Source organism: Bemisia tabaci, chromosome 6, assembly GCF_918797505.1.
Source record: "Bemisia tabaci chromosome 6, PGI_BMITA_v3".
Classification (NCBI taxonomy): Eukaryota; Metazoa; Arthropoda; class Insecta; order Hemiptera; family Aleyrodidae; genus Bemisia; species Bemisia tabaci.
Genome location: NC_092798.1, coordinates 21,653,569 through 21,681,118, shown reverse-complemented (window position 1 = coordinate 21,681,118; position 27,550 = coordinate 21,653,569). Strand labels below are relative to the sequence as shown.

At 38.8% G+C, this 27,550-nt stretch overlaps 1 protein-coding gene across 1 annotated transcript in view; it reads left to right on the top strand.

Annotated features, from left to right (window-relative positions):
* LOC109043123 (uncharacterized) overlaps positions 1-26,976 on the top strand; it is a 112,001-nt gene extending 85,025 nt beyond the window's left edge. Inside the window, 1 exon segment of the mRNA XM_019060212.2 lies at positions 22,850-26,976. The gene's annotated coding sequence lies outside the window, so the exon portion shown is untranslated.
* Positions 26,977-27,550: the final 574 nt, after the last annotated feature.

Sequence of the window (27,550 nt, the reverse complement as noted above, 5' to 3'; positions counted from 1 at the left end):
GGCAATACACTGTCCACTCTTGTTGCCAATTTTTGACGATTTCTTTTTTGATGTACTTGTTGAGGTCCTCGGCTATGACAGTTAGGGGGAGGAAGGGGCCAGCAGATGAAGCGGCTTCTCTCGCCAGAGTATCGGCTTCCGTGTTTCCAGCAACGCCTACATGTCCCGGGCACCAGCAGAATGCAATTGAGAAATTCAGGGAGAGAAGATGATGTAGGGAATTTTGGATTTGGATAATGAGTGGATTGGAACCAGGGACAGTTTGGAGGGCAGACAGAACACTCAGTGAGTCAGAGCATATAATGGCTTTTTTATCTTCTGTCTCTTGAAGAAAATTTAATGCTTGGTGTATAGCAAAGGCTTCGGCAGTAAAAATTGAGGCAATGGGAGACAGCTTGAAGGATCTAGACTCATTTTGTGTGATAAAAGCACATCCTGTTTGGCTGTTTTCCAGTTTGGATCCATCGGTGTAAATTTGTTTATAGTCTTGATAATTTTCCAATGTCGAGAAAAAGTTACTTCGTAATTCGGCATGGGATGTATCGGACTTTGATAAAGAGCAGGAGTTGAGGTGAATTTCAATATTAGGAGGGGTCCAGGGAGGAAAATTGAGATTTGCAGCTGGAATAACGTCAGAAAAATTGAACTTAGAAAAGAAGGTATCATAGAATGGGATCTCAGCCCTCGCCTCAAAGCAATCTTCATTAGCAGGATTACTTGGATGGCTCACTAGGTTAGTGACATAGCCTGCCAGTAATTGATATCTTCTGTGTTGAAGTGAGGGCTCTTGTGCTTCAACTTCAATACTAACGACAGGACTTGTCCGATTGGCACCAGTAGCTAGTCTGATGCAAGAGTTATGAATACTGTCTAACTTTTTAAGTAAAGAGCGATTTGCGGAGCCATAAAGAATAGAACCATAATCAAGTTTTGATCGTATAAACGATCTGTAAATTTTAAGCAACGTTGGTTTATCAGCTCCCCACGAAGTGTGAGCTAAATATTGCATGTATGTATGTATGTATGTATGTATGTATGTATGTATGTATTTCCGCATTTTGAAGATTTTTCGATTTTTGAGTGGTTATATCTTTCTTACTTTGAAAGATATTTTGACCATTTTTTTTGCGTTTAGTAGAGACTCATTAGAACTACTATTCTGCGAAAGAAAATTGAAATTTGAGGCAATAGATTTTGTTTTTAAAAATAAAATTTAGACCGATGATTTTTTTCCGCGAGTCTTCCTCTTGCCAAAATGCAAGCCTTTTTACCTAATTTGTGTACTAAATCGATGAATTGCTTTGTTAAAATTAACCTTTTTCTTTTTTCCAAAAACGAATCTGTTAATGAAACATCCCTGAGAAGATGAGCTCCAGCCAGCGCCGCGTTTCAAACCTACTTCACTGAAAAAAAATTCTCAGCGTTTTTAACAAGGTCCGTCGGTACCTTTACCATCTCACTTTTTTTACCAATTATTGGTAATTTTACCAAGACAGACCAGCTAGCTTACTTAAAAACCGGTATTTTTACTGTTTTTTCAGGTAAGAATACTACTTTTATTGGTTATCAATTCCCGGTAACTTTGCCGTTTTACCTCGGTAATTCTACCACAGTCGATAAAAAATTTTGGCGTTTTTACCAAGGTCCAGTAAAATTACCAGTTCCATAAATGGTAATTTTACCAAGAAAAAACTGGGATCAAATAGAACCCTGAATTCTTGATAATTTTACCCTTTTCTTAGTAAATACACCGAGATTTTTTTGCTGTGTTCAAATTCCCAGAACTTGGATCACGATCTATACTATGCTAAAGCAACCAACTTTAGCTCGCTGCTCGTCCAAGCTCTGAGCAGCCTTTGATATTATGCCCGTGGCGGAAAACGAGCACTAATCTAGGTTCTGGTTCCACGAGTCGGGAGATTCCCTCTGGATCTGGAGTAGCAGGTTATCGAGCAACGCGAAATAGGTCTCCGCCTGTGGCCAGTAAGATATAGGATCTCAGTTTGACGTGATGAATATTACAACATTCCCATCCCGGCAAGAGGGTGTTTGCTAAACGCGTTTATGATTACTTTTTCCAGGGGCCACGCGCGCAATTTGAGCAATTTGGCGTTTTCGGCCAAAATTCCATTCAGACTGCATGGAAATGATGACGTTTCCCTGCCGCGTGGAAATCACTTGAGCTCTCCGGTGCATAGAAATCAAATCATTTCCATGCAACTTGCATGGAAATGATTTGAGTTCCATGCCAGTTGCATGAAAACCAATTGATTTCCATGCGTCTTCGCATGGAACATTTTTACCAGGGATGGAGCGATCATATTGGTTGAAATGGGTGGTTCCTATAGACAAAGGGAGAAAACGATAGACTAACTGTCGGGTCTCTCGTGGGCTGCCGTTAGTTAGTCTATTGCCTACCTCCTTCGTCCATTGCAGCCACCCGCTTCCACCAATAGGATCCCTCCATATCTCTTTTGTCTCCTTTGTCTATAGCTGTGTCTATCAATTTCAATAATCGGACCGCAGCTACGGACCCTCGCGGTGGCGTCGCGACGCCGAGCCGTGGACGTCGACCGCGCGGAGTGGAGGAAAATTGCACAAGCGATTACGTAAAGTCGTTGTGCATGTGACTCATGATGCATTGCGATGCGCCGGGCGACGGGATGACATGCCCCCCTCCTCACCCCCCGCCGCTCTTCCACCCTCCTCTCCGGCCCCGGGTAGAGGAACACCATGGATGGAGTCGACTCGCCGCGGACTCATCCTCCGTGAAAACTCGGCTTTCATGGACTTGCGCTAGACCACGTGCAAGCGCGCAGTCCGGGCCAATTACATCCCACCGCCGCGATGATGCCGTTCGGGATTGAGATTGAGACTCGGTCGAGACCGCGCCATGGTGTATGCAGAGTCCCTTTATCCTGAGAGTGAAAACAATACGCACTGGAAAAAAAAAAAAACACATTGGATCCAGAGTCCAGACTCTTAAAAACATCGACAAGAAAAAGTTCTCTTGATTCAATCAGAATCCAGCTTAAATCAAAAACCAAGCCTCTTAATTTAACACTGGAAAAAAAACACATTGGATCTAGATTCCAGACTCTTGAAAATTATGACAAGAAGGACTCTTGATTCAATCAGATTTAAGCTTAAGTCAAAAGGAAATTCGCTCAAATTAAGAGGGTTGGTTCTTGATTTAAACTTAAGTCTGATTGAATCAAGAGTATTTTTTCTTGTCGATGTTTTTAAGAGTGTGGACTCTAGATCCAATGTGTTTTTTTTCCCAGTGAAGCGGATTTCGTTTTGATTCAAGCAAAAATCCGATTGATTCGAAGATTGATCGAAGATTATTTTTTCTTGTTAATGTTTTCAAGAGCCTAGACTCTACATCCAAGAGTACGGAAAATGCTGGGCGCGTGTCTCAGTTTGGTGGCAGTATCGATTCATGGAGGGACTGTGATATGTTTGACCTCTTGATTAAAATTTTCACGTTCTTTTTATTTCTTAGTTGAATATCACTCTTAATGCTTATATTTTCTTTCTGTTCACAGGTTCGTAATGGCAATTACTGCTCTCTAATATTTAAAACAAATTTCGAGTAAGTCATTTTGCATTTTACTGCCTTAAATGAACCACCTGCATGGAAAAGACAGAATTTTAGGGGTTACTAGACTTTTGATCACACCTGATCTCTATAGAAATTCTAGTTGCCATTACCAGATTTCTGATAGTAAAGTAATGCAACCGCGGATGCATGATTAACACCGACAAAAATCTAGCACTTACTATACTAGATTTCCTGGAGAGCATGACATATAACTAAGAACCGACTAGGTAATCACTAATTTTTTTTTTATTCGCGTGTATAAGTTTCCCTCCCTTTCTGTATCCCCGTAAGATGTGGATTAAATACCTATATACATGTTTTCTTTGCAAAGCGAATGCTCTGTCGTATAACAGTTTAAAGAGTTAAATGCTCAGAGATGAGAGTAAATTCGCAGACTAGTACGTTAGAGGCGTCGAGATAACAAATAACAATAATAGACAATACTGCTTTTAGCAGACCAAGAGAAATCGAAGGGTGTGTACCTAAAGCTCGATTAAAGCAAATTATATGTGAGCTTTTGGGTCGGAAGACTTTGCATCTCGGGGCAGCACTGTTGCGACGCTTGCGAAGTGTCATTACCTTTACCTGCATTTTCAATTAGACTCACCACGGACGCGTTAGGCACCATTGTTTAGATCATCGGGCAATTAACGGAACTAATGAAAGTTAATTGCAATGAATTAGAAGGCGTCGCTTTACGCTTTCACGCTTAAATAGTCGCTCCTCGCCGTATAATTACCGCTACCTGCCTTTGCAACGGTCCCGGGGGCCCGTTCCATAAAACTGCAAGTAATTCTCGCTGGGGGAGGGAAGGAGTTAATGGCTTTATTTTATAGCGAGCCTGTCAACGTTATCTCCAGTTGAGACTTTTTACATCGACTGGTCGGAAATAAAAAAACAAACGCACGACCGTGTAAATAAAGTCATGTGACGGTGAGAAAATTTTCTAGAGGGCGGCCGCGGCCGATGGCGATTCTTGAAAGTTGGCAACACTGTTTTTCCTCCATTTAAATGTATGCAAAACAATCGATACTTGGCAAGACAGCTTGCCTCACCTGATATCGATATATATATATTTATAATGGATTGAAAGGAAAACAACGTTGCCAACCAGTGGCGTGGCGTGAATTGCGATATATGGATTGTTATGCCATTTAAACCTATGATAAAGAATCGATTATTAAGGTGTTCGCTGCGAACACCCTGTTTATCGATCTTTTTCCATAGGTTTATATGGCATAACAATCCATATATCGCAATTTATGCCACGCCACTGTTGCCAACTTGCAAGAATCGCCACCGGTCGCGGCCTTTCATCGAGCAAAGGGAACTCTAGCAGACGAAGAAGGGCATTCTGGAATAAGGTATAAAATTTAATATAGCAGCGGATAGTGAAACAAGGACGAACTCCTCTTAAGTCGTTATTCCTTTTCTCTTTTCCCTTTAATTCGCCCAATTCTGAAACCACGATAAGGACAGATGGACAAAAACAACTTATCAATCAAAAAGTTACGAGCCAGGGTGCGCTCTTATTCGGAAACTGGATACGATGCAAAAAATACGAAGTAACCAAAAATATGATAAAATATAAATAATAATCATTTACCGAGCCGTGATGCTTTTTTATGATTTTCAGAAAAATAGTGACCGATTCGCTTATGAAAATGAACGTAACTTTTATGGGGGCGGAGCAGGGTGGGCTGGGCCTGCTTCCTTTCCAATTTAGGCTCGTATCATCTGGTCTAAGTTTTACTTTGAAACGGATTAAATGGACTGCATTTTGAAATTTGGAGCTTTAAATTCTGGCTCATCTGAAAAACACTTATGTGCATAGGGAAACTAATGGCACATACGTTGTTTTTAAACCGGGCCGGAATTTATAGTTCCAAATTGCAAAATGCAGTCCAAATATGATCAGAGGTGGTGCAACCGAGCCAAAAAGCGTGCGTTTGGGAGGCTGTGATTGAGATTTGTAGTTTTGTCAGCTCATTGACGAACTCTACGTTGACCGGGATTGTTCATGGTCTGAAGAAGTGTTGGTTCGCCACGTTGTCAAGTTCAAAATATCACGTCAAATGGCGTAAGTAGGTTTCAAGAGATTTGAGCTCCTTTTATTTTAAATTTGGCAATGTTGGCTCGTAATTCACCGTGAAAATAATAACGAGACATCGTACGATATTCTGCTGAACGCTGCTCTTATATTCGTCGCAGACTTACTTTCGATACCGAAGAATATTGAGAGCAAACTTTTCATTGTACCACATTCTGTTCTGCCAAGTTGTCATCTATTCTCTTTTTAGCTCCTCAATATTTATCATTGAGACATTGAAATATTTTCTATGGAAATATACAGAGGCGAGAGGAAAGAAAGTGAATTTATTCCCGAGTCTGATGTATAGCATTAAAGTGAGAACTTCGATTCTTAATCGGATGTAAGCGAGGTAAAGACAGGCGAAGGAGGAAAGAAGGACAGAAAATCATCTGTTAAGCTTTCATCGGGCATTCATGAATTTAACTCTTACAGTCAACTAAATAAATGTCGAAAATTAAGAATCGCACAAAATTTCCACCTATCGGTGATGATCTTCGAGGACAAGGTAGAAAATCAATGAATCCGTCAGAGTATCTGTAGGATCCCAAGATTTTTGTTGCACCTGCACCTGCCCTTTCTTTTTGCGATAAAACATGGTAGCACCATCCATTTAGTAAAAAATGCACTCTAAAGCTCACTTATCGTCAGTTCCAAGATGAACGAACGTATTGAGCTGAATATGATGCAAAATTTCTACTGATACATTGTGTATTTACCGGGCAATTATTTTGGCGATTTGAAAACCACACTAATGATTCATCTGATCATACAATTTAAACTTGAGGTAATCAGACGAGAATTTTGGACGAAGTAAAATAGTAATTCCAAAAGAACAATTAATAGTTTCCGTCAATATCCGAGAATATTGTTAACAGAATATTTCAGAGGAACAAAAAGAGTAGCACGCACTGAAAAAAAAAAATCTCGGTGTATTTACTAAGAAAAGGATAAAATTACCAAGAATTCGGGTTTCTATTTGATCCCAGTTTTTTCTTGGTAAAATTTCTATTTATGGAATTGGTAATTTTACCGAGAAATATCGGTAAAATTATTGAACTTTCTCGGTAATTTTACTGGACCCCGGTAAAAACGCCAATATTTTTTATCGACTGTGGTAGAATTACCGAGATAAAATTGCAAAGTTACCGGGAATTGATTACCAATAAAAGTGGTATTCTTATCTGAAAAAAACAGTAAAAATACCGGTTTTTAGGTTAGCTTACCGGTCTGTCTTGGTAAAATTACCAATAATTGGTAAAAAAAGTGAGATGGTAAAGGTACCAACGGACCTTGGTAAAAATGCCGAGAATTTTTTTTCAGTGTGCATAAACCGAGCTATACCTATACTCGTTTTTGTAGTTTCAGTGTCAACGTGCTCGTGTAACGCGAAAGTTAGGTCAATCGCTCATGTTTTCATCGGCACGGAGACAACGTAGCCGGCGATAACGCACCGTAACGCCCGTATTTACAACTGTTGCGACGCGTTTGTGTTTTTGCGCGTGCGAGCGTTTCTGCGAACCTTGATTGGGTTTTTCGTGCAGGAGCGTCGTCGCGTCGTCGTCCTGAGTATGACTCGAACACAAGTCGTCGCCCCTCTGACGTAAGGACGTATCTCATTTTCCACGTGAGCCCTGTTTTACATGTGAATCTATGCTTTCTGGAGCTCATACGAAAATCGAGATATGCCCTCACGCCGCAAGAGGAGCGACAGTGTGAGTGACCGAGGACGGCGCGGCGCGGTGCGTTTGAAATAACACCAAGTTCAATTCTATTATTCGATATGACCCAAATTTCCTACCTCAAGGACTCTCTTCTCTTCAGACTGACTCTCGGCAGTGGATCGCGTTTGCATTCGATCCTCGAGCGGGTAGTCGACGCATGAGAAGTGAAAATCAATGGTAAAAAAGCGAAACCACGCACGGTGGAATGAGCTACTGGAAGAAGTCGGACACGAAATTGTTGGCTAAAATTTCAAATTTCGATGTTAATTTCGTGACAAATTCAATTTTCTATCAAATCAGTTAGTTGCAATGTTGCGCATACCACGCACGGCGCACTTCACTTCTTGTCCAAAACAGTGCTCTGGAACGAAGTGTAACGTAGCAAATGGGCATCAGGATCAGGGTTGCACGCGTGAAATGTAAAATATGAAAGATTGGAAATTTCCGTGAAACATTTCATACTTTTCAGGGGCCAGAGTATGCAACCCGCACTAAAACACCCAAAAATAGAAAAAAAGTCCCAAGCTATACATTTTGCGAAACATATAAAGGAACCTTTGTTTTTCAATATCTTTCATACATTTCTAAAATTTCACGAAATATTTCACGTGAAATTTCAAGATTTTATTGTATAAGAAAAATTGCAACCCTGATCATAACGTAACGGTACGTAAGCTTCCGCGAACGGAAAAAGAAGAAAATGATTTAAATATATGCATTACGAATGTAGAATAAAACATACATAGTTTGCGAGTAAAACAATAGAATCAACTGTTGACCTCTAGAATGCATTCACCATGGAATAAAAAAAGACCATTTTTGGCATGAAAAAGATTCCAGCAAACTAGTTTCCAACTTTATTACATTCTCCATGGCATTTTTAAAGCAACGTCTTCGGTCATCGATAGCATCGGCCTCAAATGTCACATGGGGAATTGCGCGATGTTTGCGCCCGCAAGTAATTCAATCCTATGTGAGTGAGGAGGTATGAAAACGTTTTTTAAGAGCTCTTAAAGTGCCCTCTCCGTTGCACAAACATGACTCTGCGAGTGCAATTTAAAACCAATAGCGTCTTATTAACTCCGATGCCCGGGTTCTTGCGAGTGCGACCTTTGGTATGTAAATATTATGAGAGGTTACCCAATCGTTCTCAATCCTTCACGCAACGTATACTCATCTCTAATCTCCTTGCGGTATACTACGTAAGCAGAAGACCTTTAACAGTGTCTATAGTTTTTTAATCATTTAGGTCAGTAGTGCTTGGAACAGTTATGATCTAATTGTTGGATCTTCTTATGGGTGTTTTCACGATAACTGGAATAGTTTTGTCGCCGTAACAGACAACACATTTTCCGGTTATATTTTTAGTAGAAATGATAACCACTCTAATTTTTTCTCATTAATATTCAAAGGGATATGTATTTCTTTCTAATGATTTATTGCTCTACTTCTCAATTAATATTGTGTAAATACCGAAAATGTGCTGTCTGTTACGCGGTAAAAATTCAGCGTAACAGACAGCACATTTTCAGCCATTTATATGTTAGAATTGAAAAGTTTAGCGATAAATCTTTGAAAAGCGTTATAATACGTAACCCTGTGTAGATTAATGCAAAAAAAATCGAGTGATTATCATTACTACTAGAACATGACCGAAAAATGTGTTGTCTGTTACGGCGACAAAACTATTCTAGTTATCGTGAAATCACCCTCATGTATCAAAAAGGTAAGATCCAAAAAAATAATGAGACCGTTCAAACATTAAGTCCCAAATTTTTAATTGAGACGGGAATGCCACCTTCTGAACTATGCAGTGGAATATTTTATCCGTAACGATAGTTCGTATGCCCAGGAAAACCGTGTGGGAGAACCCTTACATCCCTCGTCTTCTCATTTAGAATCTCCAATTCTATGGCTCGAAGGGCATCACCGATGTAAAATCAAGCGAAGAAAACTGTAATCTATGTTTGAAAACAGAAACTTTCTGCAGAGAATAATTTAAAACAAAGCTTGGAAGACCCGGAAATGGCAGTAAATTAAGTAGGGCGTAGGTCCTCTCTTTCAGGGAAGTAGCTAGACGAATTCATTCAAGGAATGAAATATGATTTGCGACTTTTGAGGAATCAAATAATGCTGGATAGTATGTGGGATTGACAATTTTAAAAATACGGAGGCTATATGATTAAGAAGAGGCATTCGTGGCTAATCGCTAAAAGGGTGTGGGGGAAATCATTGGTTGATATCCAGTTTGATTTTGGGGAATGAGAGAAAAAAAGGATGAGAACATGAAAAACGATGTCTAAATCACTAAAGCGGGTGAAAGTGAATGGGAATATAAAAAACGTTGCCGTTTCAAAATTACAAATGTAATTTTAAAAAAGTGAATGAAGCCACTTCTCATCCCTTAATTTCATTCTTACTTTTACATTTCTAGAAAGAAAGAAAGAGAAGAGGTAGCAGCAGTATTGGTACTAGTACCTAGCAGTAGTAGTAGTTTCAATAATAATAATAGTAAAAATATTAACAATTTTTTTTTTTTTTTTTTTTTTGGACAAGTGACTTCATTTCTGTCTCTTTTATACCTCAAATGAGAGATAGCAATATATAATCAAGAGCACTAATAAAAAAACAATAACAATTTAAGGAAAAGAAACAATGCCATGAGGATAGAAGAAAGCGTTAATTGAGATTTTTTGAAGGATTTGTACAGGAGAAATAAGCGAACTTACGTCTCACTGTGAATGCAACATACATTATTCTTTTAGAAACTTGACAACCTCGGTCAAATTTCATAGAAAGTGAACGCAAAGGACAAGGGGTGATGACGAGGTCGCGAATAAAGAAAAGGAATGAATGAGGTGTTTTTTTCCAGCCTCCCTTTCAACGTCATCATTGACTTTTTAATGTAGCCCGGCTTCCCCTGGATCCACCTGTGCATTCAAAGAAACCTTACCTGGGTTTTACGGTTTGAGGTCTCAATATTGCCACACTTACATGATATTTCCCGGATTGAGCAATATATTGGCTCAGAATTCAAGCATCACGATACATATTTTCCTCATCAAAATTAACACGTAAAATGCAAGGGGAAGCAAAAAATTTCAGGGGGAGACAGGGCGTTACCCAGTCCTTTTGCTACTGAAAAACTTCAGGCCCACGGCATAGAACGATCGGCCTTGTGCCCATAAATTTTCTGTATGCCTTTATGAGCTTAAATTTGAATTTTCAATTTTATGACGAATCGTTCATTTTCTATGAGCACCTGTAAAGCTTAATTTAAGGTGAATCCAAGTGATCTAGGGACGAGGTATGCCACTACGTTGCGCTGCTACACAGTCCATATGCCCTCGACCAGCAATGTGAATTGAAGCAAGAAACTGATTTGCTGATTCAAACCATTCATATCATTTACTTAGAGGGTAAGAGATAGGTATTGTTATGATACCTCTCTCTCACACATTGAGTCAAAGATCAACGTCCGTTTCCCTAATTTTTTACGTAAGTTTCCAAGACATTTCACAAATTCGACGTCATTCTACACAGTATGAATGTTGCTACAAGTTATGACTCAGTTTCTCGCATAAATTATGGATCGCAATAATTATTTCTTCTCTGAAACACAAAATGTGTAGCAGCGTTGTGTTGTGGCTGATCTCATCCCTTCATAACTTTTTATCTCAATCGTCAGTGTTTTTAAGTCATACTTTAAGGCAGTGGCGCAGTGGCGTAGCGTGCTGTTGCGATACATCGATTAATCTGTCATTTTAAACGTATGGGAAAGGATCGATGAACAACGAAAACCTTAATAATGAGCCCTTTATAACTTTTTATCTTAATCGTCAGTGTTTTCAGGTCATATTTTAAGGCAGTGGCGCAGTGGCGTAGCGTGCTATTGCGATGCATCGATTAATATGCCATTTAAACCTATGGGAAAGGATCGATAAACAACGAAAACCTTGATGATAGATTCTTTACCATCGCTTCAAATGAGGAAATATCGATAATCGATTATTTACGCCCCGCTACTGATTTAAGGGTAAATTTTGTCTGCCTTGCCGCAACAGAGCATTCTCAGACAGTTTACTCTCCTATCTATGGAGGAGGAATAACCGCTTCATCTTTGCTCGTTTCAGACGGCGCTGTGATTTTATTTCCACAATTTTCTCGATAGATTCGGCAATTGAGTTACCTCCCGGGTTTCGACGGTGAGATCATTTTGTCTGAGCTCTGACTCACAGGTGGAGAATCTTCTCGAGACAACCTGTTGTTCGCCTTTATTACCGACCTCCTTCCCGCCATCTCTTTGTGCCTATGAAAATAAATAAATAAAGGAGACCTCTGTGAATAGAGCGCCCTGAATTATATTCCTAATTATTTATGACAAGTCAGAGTGGAGCACAAAATACTCCCCATAGTGTCGACCTTGTGCTACGTGTTCGGCCAGTACATCATTGAGTCTTTTGGAAACTGAAATTTCAAGAAATATTTTTCAAATTACTGGTCCTCTGTGCTTAAAATACGAAACAACAACGCGTTAATAGCTATGCAATTGAGTTAAGCAAAAATAATTCATTTGATGCAAGTTTTACCACCCCGTTGGCAACTTTGCCCAGTCCGGAGATCGGGAAAAGTCACCCCCGTTGCCCGAGACCGCAAACTGGCCGATGTTTTTGCCCATTTCGTGAAAGCACAAACTAGGCAACCCCAGCCAGTCCGCGGACTGGCCAGTCAAATGTATGGACATTACGCCAACGGGCCAGATTGACGAATGTCCACCACTGACGGACTTCTGACGAATCATTCGCAAGATTTGTAACGAAACTCGAGATTATCAAATAATTTACAGGTCATGTAAATAATGCTGCAACTTATTTTTTCCATATTGCTCAAAAGTTTTTAATACTTCACGAGTTTTTTTTTTGTTTTATTTTTTAATGTTGCTTATATTTTCGGTATCTGGGATGTGCGTAATGCATATTCAAAAATTGAAGGCGTTTTCGCTTTACAAAGACATGACTGAGTTTTTTGTAGCGCCTTGATGCAACTATTCGTGTTCCACGGATGTGCGTGCCGCATATTCAAAAATTGAAGGCACTTTCGCTTTTCTCGTGAGATGCACGGGACTTGTCACTTGTAGCACTCGAATAACAGAGTACATATATAGGAAGAGATATTACCAATTCGTGACACGAGGCACGAGGCCTGAGCATCTGATACACTGGGGGAAAAAACACATTGGATCACATTTAAGCTCAAGCGAAAGTGCCTTCAATTTTGAACATGCAACACGCACATCCGCGGAACACGAATAGTTGCATCAAGGCGCCTTAACCAACTCACAATCAATATAGCATTCTTAGGTTGAGATAATCACCGATTTGAATAGGTCATTCTGAAAGGATTTCTGCGCTAGAAATTATAATACGAGAGGAACGACAAAAATCTATTTAATCGACCCGTTCTAAATTTCCGAGCTCCGAAACGATTCAATATGTTTTTTCCCAGTGTAATTGAGTTGGTCACTCTTAAAAAGACCGAAGCTCCCGAAATGAAAACACGAGAAAAACATCAGAAAATCTAGTAATCGACCCGTTTTAAAGCGTAGATTTTATGACAAAGTTATGAATTATTCATCGCTTTGATGTTTCAGAGCTCGGAAATTTAGAACGGGTCAATTTAATCGGTTTTTATCTTTCGTCTCGTATTAGAATTTCTAGCGCAAAAATCTTTCTTTAGAATGACCTATTTAAATCGGTGATTATCTCGACCTAAGAATGCTATATTGATTGTGAGTTGGTTAAGGCGCCTTGATGCAACTATTCGTGTTCCATGGATGTGCGTGTTGCATGTTCAAAATTGAAGGCGCTTTCGCTTGAGCTTAAATTTAACATGAGTTGCGCTCAAAAATAGAGCCAATAATGAGAGAAAAAGTATGTCTCGATTAAATTATCCAAAATTAGCACATTCCAGATATCAGAACTCGTGTCCCTTTCTTTCCTAAACAGTTTTCTTAGTGTTTCATCTGAGTGAAATAAACTTTTCCTTAACCTCAAAATGCTCCTCAGCCTTGCTGATATAACTGGCGGGAGTTGGCGCAGGAAAAAACGGAACAGTTAGTCCGCGGCAACTGGTTCAGTGGAGTGGTGGATCAGATTATCCGTCGTTTAAAATGTAAAACAATCTATTGTCGTGGTTTCTAGCTGTTGATAGCCATCTATATAAAGACCAGCATTGTGTTAGTGAAATCATGCGGTGAGTATTGTGCTCTGCAACCCGTTTCGTAGGCGGCTGCTCACTTCTATTGAGCTCAGATGCGTTCTGATCGAGAGCCAATGAAGTGACTTCCAAAGAGTTTTTCATCCGGTGGTCAAACGTTATACTTAACACCGTCTTTTCTTCTTCTTTTTTCCATGAGGAATTAGGTTGGCGTTAGACAAAGCTCTTTCCCAACACTTCTCTGTGGTAAAAAGCAATTCCGCGTATGCTATTAGCAAACACATCCAGATTCGTTTGGATTTTTAGTGCGAATTTTTCAATCGATTTTCTTTAGAAATATGGACCGGATTTATAGGTTTTGCAAATTCAAAAGGAAAAACACAGAGCAAACAAGTCAAGAAGTCAACTCAGTAGTTTGATTAAAGTTGCTATTCAGATGAAATCTCAATATTATTTAAATAAACTGAATATAAATTTAGTTAGTGAGGCTGGAACATTTTAATATTTTTCGGTTTCTTAACAATGTTTTTGCACGATCATACACTTTCCCTTTATCTTGAAGTTGATAAAAACTCAAATAAGTCATTATTTAATAATGAAATTAAAATACTGTTTTCAAGAAAGAGCAGGAGCAAAAACATCTCGTCAATCTAATGATTTCGGGATTTCAACTTTAACTGTTTTTTTGTTTTTTTTATCCAGCCTTTTTAGGACAATGTTTGAGGGCAATTTTGGGTGGTTTTAGTCGATCGCAGTGCATCATCGACATGTTTTGAGGTTTTGCCTTTATCTCATACTGGAAAAAAAAAAAAAAAAACACATTGGATCTAGAGTCCAGACTCTTGAAAACGTTGACAAGAAAAAAGACTCTTGATTCATGCAGACTTAAGCTTAAATCAAAAGGAAATTCGCTCAAATTTCACTCAGGCTTGGTTCTTGATTTAAACTGAAATCTGATTGAATCAAGAATATTTTTCCTTGTCGATGTTAAGAGTCTGGACTCTAGATCCAATGTGTTTTTTTTTTTTTCCAGTGCATGTAGATTTGCCTGAATTGACGCTCCTATTACAAGCATCGATTTTTTTCCAGTTTAGTCGTCTGTTCCAGGAATCTTTGGCTTCAAATCTGTAATGAACGAGTATTTTTTTCCACTGGTAGTCATATTCAGACGATAACGTCAGACAGTTCTTTCTGTGGCGCCGGTAACCGCCTGTCATCAAATAATGGTTCAGCATTGAGTCATCAGTAGTCAGACAAGGTGCTAGGATTTGTGGTTTTTGCGTCACGAGTGTTTTTGGAGATGACCGCGCGTCTCGCGCCGTCACGTTGTGACGTTGCGTGCCGTTCATCGACTCATAACCTAGAAAATCGAGGCGTCGAGGAATGAATTCGAACACCACGGCACCGCTACGTTGCGTAAACGTTTCGGATTGCATCCTCTGCCTATACCCTCTCCGTATTCAAATCAAATCGTGATGAATAATAGAAACTCCCCGTAGAAAAGAACTCCACTGTCACTATTGCGAGATATTCCGTTGTGTACTATCAAAAATCATCTTACTTTTTCGCTTCGTGTTCGTTAACAATTTCGCCATCTGCATTAGATAATTTTGGAAGTCATATATAATTGGTGTCAATTAAATCGAAATCACTCGCTGTTCATATCAAGGGAGTCAGTTTTTAATGATGACCGATGATGTACACTTCATATTTTGTGCACTTACCACATTTGGTAAGCTCTAGCAGAGGCACGCCATGTTATCTGATTTGATGATATCCGTGAAAATTGAGAACCGGAAAGTGTTAGTATGCAGGAAAATACAATGCGAAACGAATAGCAAGAAAAAACTACTTCCTCGTCTTACTTCATTCTTTTTCTGATAAAATATGGTCCTTCAGTGTTTTCCCCTCACCTTCGCGGATTGCTCCCTCTTGATTCATTTCATAAGAGACTTATACTGCCGTGCTAAGGATAAACGCCGTATAAGCATTCAGGCATTGTCATATCTCCCTCAATAAATAACGAATTTACTGGAAAAATTCTGAATATTTTTCCTCCGATTTTGAGATAATTTTGTTCGGAATTTAATTTAAAATACCTGTAAATTTCAAAGAAAAATATGCCAAACTCTTCAAAAATACATTTTTTATCCGGGAAATTTGACAAATCTCGAATGTATTTACGGCGTTCTTCCTTAGCATGACAGTATACATCTTGGTCTGGCATACCCGGAAATCGAGATACGCCCTTACGTGAATGGAGCGACGAAATATCAGAGAGAAAGCCACGTCTCCTGCATTTGAGTCGCTATGCAATTTTAACCACTCAGAAGTCGAAACAATTGTATCATCCAGTTTGGTATTCAGCGCAAAGTCGGAACCTGTATCTCCCTAGTGGAGGTAATTTAGTAAAAGCCTCTAGATCTGAGTCAACTCAACCGATGCACCGTAAGAGATACTGTACGAGAATAAAGAGTCTCACAAAATCTCTCTACGGTTTGAGCGGTTGACACCCACCTCCTGTCTCATTTTAGTCGGTCGTAAAATCTTCCTAATTAGCTGCTGATTTCTCAACTTCTGCAGGAGGCAACGCAGCGCCTAACCGACGGATTCTTCGAAACCTGCCACTTTCATGTGGCACAATCAGCAAATGCCCTCGTTGTATTATTTACGGTGTGAAATCCAAAATCGCAGGGGGGCTGCGGGTAAAATTATTATTTTTCCTCAACAAATGGCAACGTTGACCAATAGGTGAGCGACTAAGCGCCGCGTCGCACGTGGATCGAGTCAGTTGGAGAAGTCGGACATGAAATATTTGATTAAACCTGCAAACTTTGGTGTTAATTTTGTCACATTTTAAATTTCACGGGGTGCCAAGAACATTAATTTACCCGGAAACCAATGAACCCCTCTTGTAGAACTTCAAAATTGTATAAAAACGAAGTTATAAGCTCTTAAAGTTTCCAAATTTTGTCCGAAGTCTCTCATTGACTCGAACCACTGTGCGCCGTCGGCAAGTTTAAAGACACAGGCACACGAGCAATCAAGTCTTTAGCGTGTAATTACGTTTTATTACACTCGTTCGGCCTACCGGGTAAAGCTCCTTATAATAATTTGAATGTTGTCGCTACAACCTGCTCGAAAAATGTTTATGAGTCCGCCCAGATTTTATTGTCGCTCCATTTACAACTTTCTCTTTTCCCCGAAAGTTGAGTGCAGCGAATGCACGGACCTTTCTCGAGCATCTATCAGGGCTCGTTTACTGGAGCTAGATTTGGCAAAATAGGTTCGCCTAATAAGTAGGCATCTTAATGGAACTGTCGAAGATTAACTAGTCATATCAGACATTTGGGCTAATTTCCTGGACAAATATTTAATTGTTGTACTATATGTAGATTGCAATACTGAGATTTCTCTTCATTTTTGAACAATGTTCATACAAATATATAGGTAAAGCTGTCCCGTGAAATAAACAATTATTTCAGGATATTCTGTAAATTTTCAGCTCTGACTCTGAATTAACATTTATAACGAAATAGCTTGATTTTTTCAAGCACCTGCACATTTGACAGGGTAAAATGTTATTGAAAATTCTGAATAGTCAAATAGTAATATCTTATCAAATATCCCCCCCCCCCCACACGCTTAAAACTTCAGACATTTTTTTACTACATTTATTCAAAACATTTGAGGTATTCACATTATTAGCTACTTACCGAAGCATTTGAAAAGATGTCTTAAAAAATTGACAAGAATGTACTCTTGATTCAATCGGAATTTTGTTTGAATCGACAGCCAAGCCTCTTAATTTTAGCAGATTTCCTTTTGATTCGAGCAAAAATCCGATAGGATCAAGGGTAATTTTTCTTGTCAACGTTTTCAAGAGTCTGGACTCTAGATCCAATGTGTTTTTTTCCAGTGTAGAAAATGCAGTAATCGACCCGTTTTAAAGCGTAGATTTTATGACAAAGTTATTAAATTATTTATCTCTTTAATGTTTCAGAGCTCGGAAATTTAGAACGGGTCGATTGAATCGATTTTTAGCGTTCCTCTCTTATTAGAATTTCTAGCGCAAAAATCTTCTTTAGAATGACCTATTCAAATCGGTGATTATCTCGACCCAAGAATGCTATATTGATAGTGAGTTGGTTGAGGCGCCTTGACGCAACTATTCGTGTTCCATAGATGTGCGTGTTGCATGTTGAAAATTGAAGGCACTTTCGCTTGAGCTTAAATTTAACATGAGTTGTTTTTTCTATTAATTTTTCAAAGAGTCTGGACTCTGAAACTAGGAAACTTTTTTTTTCTAGTGAACGATTCTGTGTGGAGCACGTTGACCTCGAACATTTCCGACGATTTCCGATAGGAGGCCCATGAATCACAACCGAGGAAGCGCAGCCGGAGAATATTCTCTCCTTGATATTTAGCGCCGTTGCGCTGCATTTGAAAGTGAGGGAATGAGTAAGTGAATAAGAGATAAATCCGTCCGGGAAGGTGAAAGAAACTGGGAACTCTTGTCGGCATGCCATGCAGCCCTCCTGCTCTCAACGCTCAGCGCCCAGTCGCTTTCCATTGTGTTGGTGTGTTTATTTTATTAACACCTCGGTTCTTGGCATAAATTTACGGTTCTGCCAACCACACCTAAAAAGCTTTTTCTATCGCGGTCTTCCTCCGTGTTCCTTGACGGGCGCAATCGGGACCGTAGCTCATGCTCCAGATGTTGGCAGTTTGACGCTATGACCTGCTTTCGAGCGGGTGTGACAGTTGCCCATCCTGTGTCGTAAGTCATCGCCACGTGACAACTAGCTATCGCAAGAAAATATTCGGATACACGCAATGGAGGATAGACCGTATTCGATAACGGTTCGATGTATCGCTTGGTTCAAAAATAGAACATAACCTCAAACCAAACTGTAAGGATTTAAGTTGGGAAAGCTGAAAATGAGAAATTTCCCGACAATTTCACTTTGAATTGGCATTTGGAACTCAAAAGAATAAAAAATCTGTTACAAAAGACCCGTTCTCTCAGATTTCTGAATTTACTTTTGAGGCTATGTTTATGTTTTGAACCAATCGATATCGATACAATCTCAGCCGTTTGATGTATCGAATATGATCTATTGGCGCGCTAATTTTTTATTGCTTCATCCGAAAGTGCCTGAAGAGCTGATTTTCCAATATTTTTCATAATTTTTCTCCGCTATCAGAAATAGTATAAAAATAGATTTAAAAGTGAGAAAATGCACCGCCTAGTGACGTCATCTGGCGAAATTTTCCATTTAAACACGCACGTATCTTAGCAGATTAGGTTATTTTGTCGTATCTCCTCCGATAATAGTTCGATTTATGAACCAAGCGTATCCTTGTGCTCAGTTCACTCGGTGGCATCCACTTTGACACGTAATTAATCAAATTTCAGACACCTGCAAATTCTCCATTTCCTTAAATATCGAGGGGTTTTTTACGATAGTGGAGAATGTGCACGCAAATCGTTTACTGCTTCATCTTAAAGTGCTCAAAGGACTGATTCCGCAGTATTTTTTATACTTATTTTCTGATATGGGTAATACCACACGAATATATTTGAAATTGAGAAAATGCACCGCCTAGTAACGTCATCTGGCGGCATTTCCCATTTAAACACATGTATTTTAGCATGTTAGATCATTTTGTCATATCCTACTCTTCGGGTGGGTCAGAAAATTGATTTAACCGCTAAAGGACGAACAAGTCTGAGAAATGTTTTTTTACCGCTAGCTGACCTTTACCAGGAAACTTTTTCCACCGCTAACTGGACTTTGCCAGGAATTTTTTCTCCGTATCTCCAATTTGGTATTAAGTTAAGTAAGGCAGCAGATACAATCGCTCTCTGCAAATGTTTTATCGTAAAAAGGATCCATTACAGAAAAAAATTACGGTGAACAATACCCTTGTAAGGAAATAAATTCTATCGTTAGAAAGTACCCTACTGGAGAAGTTATTTAGCGCCAAATCGTCAGAGACTTCTTCTAAATATTAACCTCTATACATGCAGTTTTAAAATGTGATGTCGATGGATTTTAGTTCCTTACACAGCGTGGGCCGCACGTTTTGTAACCTTTACGTCACTGTGATCAGCTGTGACCTATAAAGTCTCGTCACTCCTATATCCCTTTTATTTACTTTGCTCTGCGTTCTGCGGAATTTTCCTCAGAGTAAATGTCAATTCGTGACGATTAAAAAGCTCTTTAACTATATGAAGATAAGTAAATAAATAAATGAAAAAAACATTGGGTTTTAATTCAAGAAATTAAGTTGCTCACGTGTGTCCGAGCAAAACATGAAACTAAGTCGAGACTGACATGAATTTTTGTCTATAATTTAAGCGTCACCTCAGACAGTAACCAGTTTATATTTTCCCAGCACGCATGCGTAGCATTGTTGATCTTCGTGTGTCGGTTACTTTGTTTGTATGAACTTAACCTTTCTCACAGTCATAATCATCCTCGCGACTCCACTTTACTATTGACTGGAACGAGGCGTAGATCTTCCGGCAGTAAAAATGATGAAAAAGTGAGGAAATGGGGAGTAAGTAGCCAGACTATGCCGTGCGCCTCGGACGTAAGAAAATCAGGGCATGTTCTCACGGTGTTCATGAATTAATTTAAAACCATCCGGATAATTAACGCCTCCTATTATCTGCACTTCCAGAGACACCCTCAATCACGCTCTTGTATTTTGGATCAACGCAGTGGTGTAGGTACTTGAAAATCAACACGGGAAAGAAAGTGTTGCGGTTATCCCATAAAATTTTGGTACTACCATAATTTGTTGGCTGACAGGGGCATTTCCAATTAATTGTTGTAGTAGGTACCACATCTCAACTTGGGGGAGTAGGTACCGCAACATTTGGGTTAGTAACCTGATTTTCTGAGATACTACCTACCACAATTAATTAATTGGAGTATTACCAAAATTAATCGGAGTGTTACAAAAATTAATTGGAAATGCCGATATCATCCAACAACCCCTAATTCTTTTTTCCGTGATGTCGTGACAAGCAAAAATAGAATTTGTTTGGATGTTTCTATTCGTGGTTTCGGTAATTTTTCAGAAAATTTGATCCAATGACTTAATTGGGCGATCAGTTTTTTATTGGGAGCAATGAGCCCGGGATTAATCAGTTGCATGTCGATGGTGAGATTGCCAAACCACGTACCTCAGTTTGCGACATTGCAGACTTCCTGTCATATATAATTTTACACGTGGAGAATGATTCAACAATTCACAATTCTTCAAAACTTCCGTAATTTTTCCTCTGTGTGCGAGGTGAATTATGTGAGGACTAAATGGAATGATGTGTATTTATTCTCCTTCAAAAAAATTAAATTTGCGCAAAAAACGCAAGATTCCATAACACCGCAGATAAGATACGTGGTTTGGGAGCTTCATCGTCGTTGTAAAATGGATAAAAACAACTCACAATGACCAGCATAAATTCATTCGGGACAAAATTATTAGATGTTTCGCTACTCATAATGAAAGAGACAAATACTGAGCTTTTGGCCGATTTTCTCCTTCATAATATGCGAACTCAGGCCAAGCTTTGAAAAAAAAAAAAAAAAAAAAAAAAAAAAAAAAAAAAAAAAAACAGTGTGCAAGGGGATGTTTATATTTGAAAAATTACCGTATTATGGTGAAAAAGTAAACTTTTCGGCCACGACAATGACCTTCATCAGTGCAAAGAACATATCCTTTTGAACAACGTTTTTTAAGCATGACCAGAGTTCACATATTATCAAAGAGAAAATCTGCTAAAAGCTCAGTACTTATTTGTTATAGTCATTTCGAACTATGCATATCATTAACTGGCAAATTCAGGCCAGATTAAGAGGGTGGCCATATGGGCCGCGGCCTATGGCGGCATAATTAGGGGGCGGCAAATTTTGCAATTTTTTTAAATGCAGGTACACAAAAAATCGGATTCAGAAAAAAATTACAAACAAGAAAAGGTGACAAAATCTCTAATCTCCTGAGAGTTCATTAATTTCTAATTTTGTCGTATTTCGGTTATACAAAAGACTGCGCACCTTTCATTAATTGAGTCAAGAGAGAAACCAAACACGTAATTTGGCCTGGAGCGGCGCGGCGCAAAGAGATATGACGACGAGGACTTGAGATGAAAAGGAGAAGCCCTCGACGCGGCGGTCGGCATGTAATACTTATTAGCGCCTACGAGACTGCATGAATACTGCACGCATTGCGTCAAACACAGTACGGTCAACAGCGGTCGACGCGGCGTGAAACGCACAGTGCCTACAAGACTACATGAATACTTCAGGTGAAAGGTTCACTGAAAAGTTCCGTGAACTTTTGCTAATAATGTTGACAGGACTTACGCAAAAAATGTGTCCAACACGAGTGAACGGGTCTTATGCACCCTTCTCCCTCCGGCACGTTCACTTGATGGTTTTTATTGATGTTTCAAAATGAATGAGAAGAGGGCGGCAAAATACAGGCGGCCCATGGGCGGCAAGTAGGTAAATCCGGCCATGGGCAAATTTGGTGCGTTTCTATATGGTTTCGATCCATGCTTGGATCTCACGGGGAAAATGGTCCAGAGTGCTAAAGTATGCACCGTTTTCCTGAAAAAATCTCTCATGCGGTGCTCGCGCATCTATGGCCTCGAGGCGGGGAACAATGGGTTCTTCATGATCATGAATGACACCTCGTCGCTTCTTTGACGTAAGGGCGTTACTCCATCTTCCATTGAGCCCTGGATAAAATGGAGTTTCATAGACAACAGGGTTCATCTCAAAACGAAGTTAAACCCTTTCGTCAAAGGAGCAATGACCTTACCGTCACTACGTAGCTACTCATCGTAGTGTATACTCACGCGCGGATTTTTCCGCGTATGTACACTGCCGTGCTAAGGAAAACCCCGTATGAGCCGTCAGATGTTGCCAAGTTTCCTCCGATAAAAACCGAATTTACTGGGAAAATTGCAAATATCATTTTCCAAAATTTTCAGGCAATTTTGCCCGCAATTTAATGTATAATATCTGAAAATTTCCAGGAAAAATATGCATGGATGTTGTCATAAATACGTATTTTACCAAGGGAAATTTGGCAACCCTCAAATGTTTATACGGCGTTTTTCCCGAGCACGGCGGCACACAACCAACCAGAAAGGCAACGTAATTCTAACGGCCCGTTTTTTTGTTTTTTTGGTTGCAGGAACATGACGTTTTTTGATTGACCCGAGGAACAATGGTGCTGGACTGCGAAGAGGACCTGCGAACGCCGGTTCCGCTACAACTTGATTCACCACTCATCGGTACTTGATTCACCACTCATCGGTGCCGGCACAAGTTCATCGTTCCCGATGAATTTGAATGGATTCCGACTCGTTTACGATTTCTCGACGTAGCGTGGCGTCGCTCGTCGCCGTGCGCATGCGTAGTCCCGAGCGCTCACCAATAAACGCTCACTAATCAACGCTCATCAATAACCGGCCTCTCTCCGATGGAGCCTTTTGAATTTTAATTAACTTCCCACTGTTGTTGTCGTTATTGTTACGGTCGGTGTGGTTGTCGTTGTTAGCGTCTTTTTCGGATTTCTTTTCACTCCGAGTATCACTGACTTAAGACAAATAATATTCTCGACAACAAAGCATATTTTGAACAAGAATAACGTATCCTCATCTGTACTGCCATGAATTTATACTGCTCAGGCTAGGAAAGAACGCCGTATGAACTTTCGGACTCTGCCAAATTTTCCTCGAACAAATATATATTTGTCAGGAAATTTATCAATATATTTGGATCGATTCACCCGAGGCAGTTTCACTGCTTTCAGGTTGCCGAATTTTCTCTTGTGTTTGATATTTTCAACCATCGCGTAATCAACATGATGCCTTAAACCACTCTAATAGTTAGAAAAAGAGAGAACCTCGCAATTATACTGGAAGGAACCACAAGAGGATCTCATTACTGTAAGGAAATGGTTTTACACACGATTGTATTGTTATTAAGAAACCCGTTTCCACACCACCTTAGAGGTAGGGTTATCAGCGCGTTTTTTTTTAAAGTGGTATCCCCAGTAGGCCTTTTCCACCAGATGATCGTTTTAGTTTATGTAACAAAAGATGTTTGTATGTAACTATCATACAACTAATCCTTTGGACAATTTTCGAGAATGAAGTCGTTAAACACGTTTTGATATTTGACAATGTTTTCCCAATCCACACGATGTTTGAATTTTTTAATAAATCTTTCACTCATTTTCTGATAACGACAAGCTATTCTCCAATCTAGAAGAGAACTAAATTCCTCCATTTCTTTCTCGGATAGATGAATTTTCGATGAAATCAAATCCCAACATTTATTTAGCACCACTCCATGAGAACGAATAAAATCGATTGAAAGATGACAGTTGTTTAGAAGTAAACGCCTGAAATCGAATCGATGTGAGTGGTTATGAAGTAGATTTTCTGGAGTATTGGGATTATTAGGCATCTCATTGAAGTCAATGTAAGATGAAATCTCCTCTATGAGCTGCCATGACAAGTTATCCGATTTACCTGCTTCAGCGACTTTGGATGTCAATACTGGATCCTGCAAAAGCAAGCTCCAGTATTGACATCCAAAGTCGCTGAAGCAGATAAATCGGATCACTTCTCATGACAGCTCATAGAGGAAATTTCCTCTTACATTGACTTCCATGAGATGTCTAATAATCCCAATACCTCGGAAAATCTACTTCATAACCACTCACATCGATTCGATTTCAGGCGTTTGCTTCTAAACAACTGTCTTTTTCCAATCGATTTTACTCGTTCTCAAGGAGTGGCGCTAAATAAATGTTCGGATTTGATTTCATAGAAAATTCATCTATCCGAGAAAGAAATGGAGGAATTAAGTTCTCTCCTAGATTGGAGAATAACTTGTCGTTATCAGAAAATGAGTGAAAGATTTATTAAAAAATTCAAACATCGTGTGTATTGGAAAAACATTGTCAAATATCAAAACGGCGTTTTTCTTCGGCGGAGCAGTATAGTTTTTACAGAGGAATCGTACTTCTGAATAAGATTTGGTATGCATGAGAGGACTACGCTTTTGAGACTCATCCAAAAACCAAGGAAATAGTAAGGCCTGAGATAGAAAAAGGCTATTGAAGAGCATCTGCCTTTTTGTGATTGAATACCGTTCTCGCACAATGAAGTGAATGAAAGAACTATTTAGGAGAGACCGTCAATTCACACGAAAGGGTGGATCGTCAATCAGGACAAGGTGAGCGTTTATTAAATAATCTACTTTTATTAGGCAATTTTTTAAAGAATTTTAGGCAATCAATGCGCTCAGCAGCTACGCAATACCCAGCGGAAGAATAATTTCAGGAAACGTCACTTTTTTACGTCGTGTTAGTTTTTTTCTTTTTCTTTTAACTAGATTTATAAATGACAAAGAAGCTCAACAAAAATAAACAATCAAATATTGTATCATAAAATAAACGCTGTACATATAAATAAATAAATCATAAAATTTATACATTGTAAATTAGAATTCTGTACTTGTCAAATTTTGTAATTATTATTTTACCGTGTATCAGTATGGGTCTAGTGCCTTCAATTCTTAATAGTGACTAGATAATGTGCGATTAGACTTTGAATTCCACTCATGTACCAAGATTGATGAGCAGAAAGTAATAGTAACATACGAATTAGGAATCGGTCCTCATAATTCGGAAGCATTTAGTTGAATGATACCGAAATATTCAGAGCATTAAGGTACAGTATTTATTAAATTCAGACTGCTGAAGTTGACAGAATTAATTAAGTTGCCATAGTATGCATTTTATCTGTGTACGCTTATAATTATTAGGTGTATAAAACCAATATCTTCGAAACAAACTTTGGATTATGATGAAACTGTGTAGTTTTTGTAGAAAAATATGTACATAATGTATGATTGTTGCGTTGAATGTGGATGGTGAAATTTTGTTGCAATTAAGAGAATTAAGTTCTCTCTCGTTCAAAGTGATTCTGAACTCTGACTTCCATTTGCAATTGATGTTGTTTTAAAAATAGTTTAATGTCGAGTTACAGACTTAATAGACGTTCTGCTCCAAAAATCAACACTATTTCAAATTAGGTATTTTATGTGAGACTCCACATCACACGTTCGTTCTTTTTATCATAGTGTGGTTGAACGAGAATAAAACAACATCTGTTTTTAATTTTCGTTCGCCTCTATTCGTGGATCAATCTTTCCTATACTCTACATAAAAAACTTCGTTTCTTAAACACCAGTAATCCCATATTGTTTTATAGTTCAATGATTCCACACGCTCGATTGAGCCATCAGCTTAAAGTATATCGAAAAAAGTTGTGGGAGAAAAAAAAGCGTCGCAATGTGAGAGACGACTCTTTCATTTCAACTAATATTTGTGCATACTTATCAAAAATGTTCGTTTTTTGGTAAATCTCAATGAAATGTAATATTTCCGTCACCGCGTTCAGTCAAATTGTTCATCAGTTGTTAACAATTTTACAATGTACCTAGCACTCATATGAAATTTTAATCTTGATCAACATCATCGTTGTTCTCACTTACCGATTAATAAACCAGAGCAGCGTTTCTTTAACTACACTCTTAATTGTATTGTTCCAGATCTACACTCCTTTCCATCGGGTGCGTTTAATTCTGTTAACCATTAATTCATGTTTCAAATGTCATTTTTTTCTTTCTTATAAATATTGCTCATTTTCTCCCTCCTGTCTCATACAAGACCAAAAAGTCTGATTATGACACGACTAGAGGAAGCCTGATCCCTGCAAATATTTATACCTACCCTTTCTTGTTTTTCTGTCACTCATACCTTAAGATTACTTTTCATCAACTTAAAACCACTTTTCAAGAGTGGCTTAAAGTACTTCTTAGTGAACTTAGGAATTTCCATTTTGTTTTCTTACGCACACGTCAATTGTTATAAAGAGTTGGCCAGGAAAAAGGAAATGCTGAAGGAACATACCTAAGTGTAGGGTGATTCTGAGTTTAAATTTCAGTGAGTTAGGAAACCTGACTGAAGAGGAGATCAATTTTGCTCCACTAATGAGACTGACTCATCGAAATGCAAACTCAAAATTGGTCCTCCTTCGTACTTTGCAAGCTCAAGTCTTGAGTTAAAATATAAAAATATATTTTTAATGGACTCATATTATTGAGTTATCCCTCTATTATTTGCGCATTTTGTATCACGTTGGCTGTATTTTATTTTTAAAAAAAATTAACTGTTATAAACATGTTTTTATGTTGTGTCATACGTTCATATACTTTAGATGTAATAAAGTATTTTTATTGAAAGATATATCTATTTTTTTTAGTCAAATATACCCACATGAATTCTTTGCAGAGTATATGATATCAATGGGTGTTATTTCCCATTTAGCCCCGTATGCTAGCAGATTAGGTCATTTGGACACATTTTCTCTAATAATTGTTCATTTCAAAAACCAAGGATATTCTCATACTCCGTTTGCGTAGTATAGTTTCTTCTTAAAAATGAAATGCACAAAGTTTCAGACACCTGCAAATTCTCCATAGATTAAAATTTAATCTTCATTCCCGTTTGTGACACTGTAGAGACCTAAAATACGGGAACCAATCAGAAATTGATTCGTATTGTCTTTACTCTCATATAAAGGGATTCGAATCAACGTTCTCATCCTCGTGTGGTTGTTGTAATCACTGTCTTGGATGACGTGCATCCGAATGAGACACGAGAGAAAGCACGAAAAATCGGAGAGAGAATTTGATGAATGGCCTGAGCGTTAACCCTTGACTCGTGATCATTGTTTTAGTAAAGCTCTGCTCTGACCATGACGCAGTGCCGTCATTCATAAATCTTCCAGCGCCCGGTGATGGACTCTTGTTAGTA